Genomic DNA, 8,474 nt, shown 5'->3' on the forward strand with positions numbered 1-8,474 from the left:
CTCTATGGGCTTTCAGAGTGAGTGGCGGGAAGGCGGCCCCGAGGCATGCTGGGAGTTGCAGCGCCATGTTTTAAAGCACGCGTTTCTCTGTATAGTCCTGGCTGTGGGTTTTTCACTAATTATTTCTTTTAGCTTTATTTTTAATTTTTACTTTTTCACACAGGATTTCTCTTTAGAGCCTTGGCTACCGTTTTTTCCCTAATTATTCTTATTTTCATTTTGGTTTATTTTTTTTTAATTTTGGTTTTTTTAAGACAGGGTTTCTCTGTATAGACCTGGCTGTGGATTTTTCACTAATTATTTTTTTTGTTTTATTTTTAATTTTTACTTTTCCAGACAGGATTTCTCTTTATAGCCTTGGCTACCGTTTTTTCCGTAATTATTCTCCTTTTCATTTTTGTTTATTTTTTAATTTTAATTTTTGATTTTGGAGACAGGGTTTCTCTTTTAGCCGCAGCTATGGTTTCTGCCCTAATTATTCTTGTCCTTATTTGTAATTTAATTCTTAATTTAATTTAATTTATAAATTTTGTTGTAAGTTTTTCTGTGGGCGTGAATGGAAAGTCTAACCCGTGTTTCTCTGTTCAGCCTCCGCCGGTCACGGCCGCCGCCCCCAGCGACGTCACCCACACGCGCAGAAGCGGACGCCGCGGTCAAGATGTCTCTGCCATGCCCACGGGACGCACGGACGCACGGACGCACGGACGGACTCCACAAGGTAGGAAGCCTGCGCCGAGCGCACCGCCGCACCCACCACAGCACACAGGACACACGCGGGCCCCGCGCCCGCCCAGGCACACGCGGCACACACGGCACACACGGCAGGCAGGCCAGGCACACGCATCCGCAGGACCCGCACCCGCCACGCAGACACGGACGAGCCGCCGCGGTCAAGATGTTCACCCGCCGCGGTCAAGATGTATGTGCCACCGACCCTCGCCCCGCTGGACGGACGGACGGACGCGCGCACGCCGTCAGGTAGGACACGCAGCGCCGACCACTGACACGCACGGCCGCCCACAGGGGCTCAGGGACCCGGGTGGACACCGCGACCTCCCAGTGTGGCTCGGTCCCGAGACGCCGCCCGGTGGCCGCGGGACGTCCCTGCGACGTCACGGGTCTTCTTGAAGGCTTGGTTTTTTTTCCCAAGCATTTCGTATTTTTAATTTTTGAGAGTTTGTGCTGGACGCGGGCTCTGGGGCGCCGCCCGGGGCGCACGGGACGTCACGGCAACGGCACACGGTGTGTTTAGCTTTCATTTCTGCCGTGGGAGGTTTATGCCAGCGCAACAATTGGTGGTTTTTTTGGTTTTTTTTTTTTTGCTTTTTTTAAAATTTTTTTTTTGCTTTTTTTTAAAGATGTTTATTTATTCTATGTAAGTGCACTGTAGCCTGGTGGTCAGCGACTTATGCCTGGCGGTTACAGGACACTGTAGCCTGGTGGTTAGAGACTCATGCCTGGCGGTTACAGGACACTGTAGCCTGGTGGTCAGCGACTTATGCCTGGCGGTTACAGGACACTGTAGCCTGGTGGTCAGCGACTTATGCCTGGCGGTTACAGGACACTGTAGCCTGGTGGTTAGAGACTTATGCCTGGCGGTTACAGGACACTGTAGCCTGGTGGTCAGCGACTTATTCCTGGTGGTTACAGGACACTGTAGGCTGGTGGTTAGAGACTTATGCCTGGCGGTTACAGGACACTGTAGCCTGGTGGTCAGCGACTTATTCCTGGTGGTTACAGGACACTGTAGGCTGGTGGTTAGAGACTTATGCCTGGCGGTTACAGGACACTGTAGCCTGGTGGTTAGAGACTTATGCCTGGCGGTTACAGGACACTGTAGCCTGGTGGTCAGCGACTTATGCCTGGTGGTTACAGGACACTGTAGCCTGGTGGTCAGCGACTCATGCCTGGCAGTTACAGGACACTGTAGCCTGGTGGTCAGCGACTTATGCCTGGTGGTTACAGGACACTGTAGCCTGGTGGTCAGCGACTTAGAGCTGGCGGTTACAGGACACTGTAGCCTGGTGGTTAGAGACTTATGCCTGGTGGTTACAGGACACTGTAGCCTGGTGGTTAGCGACTTATGCCTGGTGGTTACAGGACACTGTAGCCTGGTGGTCAGCGACTTATGCCTGGTGGTTACAGGACACTGTAGCCTGGTGGTTAGAGACTTATGCCTGGCGGTTACAGGACACTGTAGCCTGGTGGTCACAGGACACTGTAGCCTGGTGGTCAGCGACTTATGCCTGGCGGTTACAGGACACTGTAGCCTGGTGGTCAGAGACTTATGCCTGGCGGTTACAGGACACTGTAGCCTGGTGGTCAGAGACTTATGCCTGGCGGTTACAGGACACTGTAGCCTGGTGGTCAGCGACTTATGCCTGGTGGTTACAGGACACTGTAGCCTGGTGGTCAGCGACTTATGCCTGGCGGTTACAGGACACTGTAGCCTGGTGGTTAGAGACTTATGCCTGGCGGTTGCAGGACACTGTAGCCTGGTGGTCAGCGACTTATGCCTGGTGGTTACAGGACACTGTAGCCTGGTGGTCAGCGACTTAGAGCTGGGGGTTACAGGACACTGTAGCCTGGTGGTTAGAGACTTATGCCTGGCGGTTACAGGACACTGTAGCCTGGTGGTCAGAGACTTATGCCTGGCGGTTACAGGACACTGTAGCCTGGTGGTTAGAGACTTATGCCTGGCGGTTACAGGACACTGTAGCCTGGTGGTTAGACTTATGCCTGGTGGTTACAGGACACTGTAGCCTGGTGGTTAGACTTATGCCTGGTGGTTACAGGACACTGTAGCCTGGTGGTCAGCGACTTATGCCTGGTGGTTACAGGACACTGTAGCCTGGTGGTTAGAGACTTATGCCTGGCGGTTACAGGACACTGTAGCCTGGTGGTTAGAGACTTATGCCTGGCGGTTACAGGACACTGTAGCCTGGTGGTCAGCGACTTATGTCTGGCGGTTACAGGACACTGTAGCCTGGTGGTCAGCGACTGATGCCTGGCGGTTACAGGACACTGTAGCCTGGTGGTCAGCGACTGATGCCTGGAGGTTACAGGACACTGTAGCCTGGTGGTCAGCGACTTATGCCTGGTGGTTACAGGACACTGTAGCCTGGTGGTCAGCGACTTATGCCTGGCGGTTACAGGACACTGTAGCCTGGTGGTCAGCGACTTATGCCTGGCGGTTACAGGACACTGTAGCCTGGTGGTCAGCGACTCATGCCTGGCGGTTACAGGACACTGTAGCCTGGTGGTCAGCGACTTAGAGCTGGGGGTTAGAGGACACTGTAGCCTGGTGGTTAGAGACTTATGCCTGGTGGTTACAGGACACTGTAGCCTGGTGGTTAGAGACTTATGCCTGGTGGTTACAGGACACTGTAGCCTGGTGGTTAGAGACTTATTCCTGGTGGTTACAGGACACTGTAGCCTGGTGGTCAGCGACTTATGCCTGGCGGTTACAGGACACTGTAGCCTGGTGGTTAGAGACTTATGCCTGGTGGTTACAGGACACTGTAGCCTGGTGGTTAGAGACTTATTCCTGGTGGTTACAGGACACTGTAGCCTGGTGGTCAGCGACTTATGCCTGGTGGTTACAGGACACTGTAGCCTGGTGGTCAGCGACTTATGCCTGGCGGTTACAGGACACTGTAGCCTGGTGGTCAGCGACTTATGCCTGGCGGTTACAGGACACTGTAGCCTGGTGGTCAGCGACTTATTCCTGGCGGTTACAGGACACTGTAGCCTGGTGGTTAGAGACTTAGAGCTGGTGGTTACAGGACACTGTAGCCTGGTGGTTAGAGACTTAGAGCTGGTGGTTACAGGACACTGTAGCCTGGTGGTTAGCGACTTAGAGCTGGCGGTTACAGGACACTGTAGCCTGGTGATCAGCGACTTATGCCTGGTGGTTACAGGACACTGTAGCCTGGTGGTCAGCGACTTATGCCTGGCGGTTACAGGACACTGTAGCCTGGTGGTCAGCGACTTATGCCTGGAGGTTACAGGACACTGTAGCCTGGTGGTTAGAGACTTATGCCTGGCGGTTACAGGACACTGTAGCCTGGTGGTTAGAGACTTATGCCTGGCGGTTACAGGACACTGTAGCCTGGTGGTTAGAGACTTATGCCTGGTGGTTACAGGACACTGTAGCCTGGTGGTTAGAGACTTATGCCTGGTGGTTACAGGACACTGTAGCCTGGTGGTCAGCGACTTATGCCTGGTGGTTACAGGACACTGTAGCCTGGTGGTTAGAGACTTATGCCTGGCGGTTACAGGACACTGTAGCCTGGTGGTTAGAGACTTATGCCTGGTGGTTACAGGACACTGTAGCCTGGTGGTCAGCGACTTATGCCTGGTGGTTACAGGACACTGTAGCCTGGTGGTCAGCGACTTATGCCTGGCGGTTACAGGACACTGTAGCCTGGTGGTCAGCGACTTATGCCTGGCGGTTACAGGACACTGTAGCCTGGTGGTTAGAGACTTATGCCTGGCGGTTACAGGACACTGTAGCCTGGTGGTTAGCGACTTATGCCTGGTGGTTACAGGACACTGTAGCCTGGTGGTCAGCGACTTAGAGCTGGCGGTTACAGGACACTGTAGCCTGGTGGTCAGCGACTTGTGCCTGGTGGTTACAGGACACTGTAGCCTGGTGGTTAGAGACTTATGCCTGGCGGTTACAGGACACTGTAGCCTGGTGGTCAGCGACTTAGAGCTGGTGGTTACAGGACACTGTAGCCTGGTGGTTAGAGACTTATGCCTGGCGGTTACAGGACACTGTAGCCTGGTGGTTAGAGACTTAGAGCTGGCGGTTACAGGACACTGTAGCCTGGTGGTCAGCGACTTGTGCCTGGTGGTTACAGGACACTGTAGCCTGGTGGTTAGAGACTTATGCCTGGCGGTTACAGGACACTGTAGCCTGGTGGTCAGCGACTTAGAGCTGGTGGTTACAGGACACTGTAGCCTGGTGGTTAGAGACTTATGCCTGGCGGTTACAGGACACTGTAGCCTGGTGGTTAGAGACTTATGCCTGGCGGTTACAGGACACTGTAGCCTGGTGGTCAGCGACTTATGCCTGGTGGTTACAGGACACTGTAGCCTGGTGGTTAGAGACTTATGCCTGGCGGTTACAGGACACTGTAGCCTGGTGGTTAGAGACTTATGCCTGGCGGTTACAGGACACTGTAGCCTGGTGGTTAGAGACTTATGCCTGGCGGTTACAGGACACTGTAGCCTGGTGGTCAGCGACTTATGCCTGGCGGTTACAGGACACTGTAGCCTGGTGGTCAGCGACTTATGCCTGGCGGTTACAGGACACTGTAGCCTGGTGGTTAGAGACTTAGAGCTGGCGGTTACAGGACACTGTAGCCTGGTGGTCAGCGAGTTATGCCTGGCGGTTACAGGACACTGTAGCCTGGTGGTCAGCGACTTATGCCTGGCGGTTACAGGACACTGTAGCCTGGTGGTCAGCGAGTTATGCCTGGCGGTTACAGGACACTGTAGCCTGGTGGTCAGCGACTTAGAGCTGGCGGTTACAGGACACTGTAGCCTGGTGGTCAGCGACTTAGAGCTGGGGGTTAGAGGACACTGTAGCCTGGTGGTTAGAGACTTATGCCTGGCGGTTACAGGACACTGTAGCCTGGTGGTCAGCGACTTATGCCTGGTGGTTACAGGGCACTGTAGCCTGGTGGTTAGAGACTTATGCCTGGCGGTTACAGGACACTGTAGCCTGGCGGTTAGAGACTTATACCTGGTGGTTACAGGACACTGTAGCCTGGTGGTCAGCGACTTATGCCTGGCGGTTACAGGACACTGTAGCCTGGTGGTTAGAGACTTAGAGCTGGCGGTTACAGGACACTGTAGCCTGGTGGTCAGCGACTTATGCCTGGCGGTTACAGGACACTGTAGCCTGGTGGTCAGCGACTTAGAGCTGGCGGTTACAGGACACTGTAGCCTGGTGGTCAGCGACTTAGAGCTGGGGGTTAGAGGACACTGTAGCCTGGTGGTTAGAGACTTATGCCTGGCGGTTACAGGAAACTGTAGCCTGGTGGTCAGCGACTTATGCCTGGTGGTTACAGGACACTGTAGCCTGGTGGTTAGAGACTTAGAGCTGGCGGTTACAGGACACTGTAGCCTGGTGGTTAGAGACTTATGCCTGGCGGTTACAGGACACTGTAGCCTGGTGGTCAGCGACTTATGCCTGGCGGTTACAGGACACTGTAGCCTGGTGGTTAGAGACTTATGCCTGGCGGTTACAGGACACTGTAGCCTGGCGGTTAGAGACTTATACCTGGTGGTTACAGGACACTGTAGCCTGGTGGTTAGAGACTTATGCCTGGTGGTTACAGGACACTGTAGCCTGGTGGTCAGCGACTTATGCCTGGCGGTTACAGGACACTGTAGCCTGGTGGTCAGCGACTTATGCCTGGCGGTTACAGGACACTGTAGCCTGGTGGTTAGAGACTTAGAGCTGGCGGTTACAGGACACTGTAGCCTGGTGGTCAGCGAGTTATGCCTGGCGGTTACAGGACACTGTAGCCTGGTGGTCAGCGACTTATGCCTGGCGGTTACAGGACACTGTAGCCTGGTGGTCAGCGACTTAGAGCTGGCGGTTACAGGACACTGTAGCCTGGTGGTCAGCGACTTAGAGCTGGGGGTTAGAGGACACTGTAGCCTGGTGGTTAGAGACTTATGCCTGGTGGTTACAGGACACTGTAGCCTGGTGGTCAGCGACTTATGCCTGGTGGTTACAGGACACTGTAGCCTGGTGGTTAGAGACTTAGAGCTGGTGCTTAGAGGAGACATAGGCTCTGCAACCCTCCAATTGTTTCTTGTTTTTCTGGGTTTTTTTTTGCTTTTTTTAAAAGTTTTTTTTTTGCTCTTTTTAAAAGATGTTTATTTATTGTATGTAAGTGCACTGTAGCTGTCTTCAGACACTGAGAAGAGGGCGTCAGATCTCGTTACGGGTGCTTGTGAGCCACCACGTGGTCGCTGGGATTTGAACTTCAGAGCTCTGGAAGAGCAGTCGGGGGCTCTTACCCACTGAGCCATCTCGCCAGCCCCTGTTGTTGTTGTTGTTTTAAGAATGGGCGGGTCTGCCCTTCACTCTGACAGGGCTGCTCTGGTGTGAGTGGTGGGGACTCAGCCCCGAGGCATGCTGGGAGTTTTACTGCCCTGCGGGGGTCCATGGTTCTCTATGGGTTTCACTCTGAGGGGCGTCTGCAGCAGGAAGTGGGCCCCGGGGCATGCTGGGAGCTGTAGTTAATCTCTGATGTCTGAGCCTTTCAAAGGCACTGATGCGTTTATTGCTGGAGTTATTGATCTATTGATTGGATATTTTAGGGTTTTTTTTCTTCCCAGACTTGGAGTCTCTGGGTTTCATCCCAACACGCCCACTCGGCTGGGGCGCGTCCGCCAGTGGCGGGAGTATGTCAGGGCAGCGTCGAAATGTTTTATTTTTATTCTTTTTTATTTCAGTATTTTTTTTTTCGTTTTTCAAGACAGGGTTTCTCTTTATAGTCCTGGCTATGGTTTTTTCCCTAATTATTCTCTTTTTTATTTTTAATTTTTAATTTAATTTTTACTTTTTGGAGAAAGTGGTTAGAGACTTTAAGCACAGTGGTTAGACTGTGCTTCAGCCTGGCAATGTAGACTTGCTCAGGGGCGCCACCTTGTGGCCACGGATTGTCACTGCAACCCTCCAATTTTTTTTTTTTTTTTTTTTTTTTTTTGCTTTTTTTAAAAGTTTTTTTGCTCTTTTTAAAAGATGTTTATTTATTGTATGTAAGTGCACTGTAGCTGTCTTCAGACACTCGAGAAGAGGGAGTCAGATCTCGTTACGGGTGGTTGTGAGCCACCACGTGGTTGCTGGGATTTGAACTTCAGACCTTTGTATTTTTTTCCTAATTATTCTAATTTTTATTCTTATTTTTATTTTATTTTATTTTATTTTTATTTTACTTTTTGGTTTTTCAAGACAGGTTTTCTCTTTATAGCCCTGGCTATGGTTTTTTTTCCCTAATTATTCTTATTATTTTTATTTTATTTTATTTTAGTTTTTTGGTTTTTCGAACAGGGTTTCTCTGTGTAGCCCTGGCTGTCCTGGAACTCACTTTGTAGACCAGGCTGGCCTCCAACTCAGAAATCTGCCTGTCTCCGGCTCCCGAGTGCTGGGATGAAAGGTGTGCACCACCACGCCCGACTCCAATTTTTTTTATTTATTATTTTTTTTGTTGTGTGATTTGAAAGTCTAACACGTGTTTCTCTGTTTATGGACCTGGATCCCACGCCAGCGTCCACCGGTCACTGCCGCCGCCCACAGTGATGTCACCCACGAAAGCACACACGTAGAAGCGGACGCCGTGGTCAAGATGTCTCTGCCATCCCCACAGGACGGACGGACGGACTCCACAAGGTAGGAAGCCTGCGCCGACCGCACCGCTGCACCCACCACAGCACACAGGACACACGCG

The 8,474-nt window shown here is 52.1% G+C and overlaps 1 pseudogene across 1 annotated transcript in view; it reads left to right on the forward strand.

Annotated features, from left to right (window-relative positions):
• The first annotated feature begins 440 nt into the window (after positions 1 to 440).
• Positions 441 to 8,474, forward strand: part of Erdr1 (erythroid differentiation regulator 1) — a 31,024-nt pseudogene continuing 22,990 nt past the window's right edge. The window contains exons 1-2 of the transcript NR_137282.1: positions 441 to 978; positions 8,295 to 8,416. The product of NR_137282.1 is annotated as an erythroid differentiation regulator 1, transcript variant 1, non-coding (transcript). The remainder of the gene's footprint in view (positions 979 to 8,294; positions 8,417 to 8,474) is intronic.

Source organism: Mus musculus, chromosome Y (genome assembly GCF_000001635.26).
Source record: "Mus musculus strain C57BL/6J chromosome Y, GRCm38.p6 C57BL/6J".
Classification (NCBI taxonomy): Eukaryota; Metazoa; Chordata; class Mammalia; order Rodentia; family Muridae; genus Mus; species Mus musculus.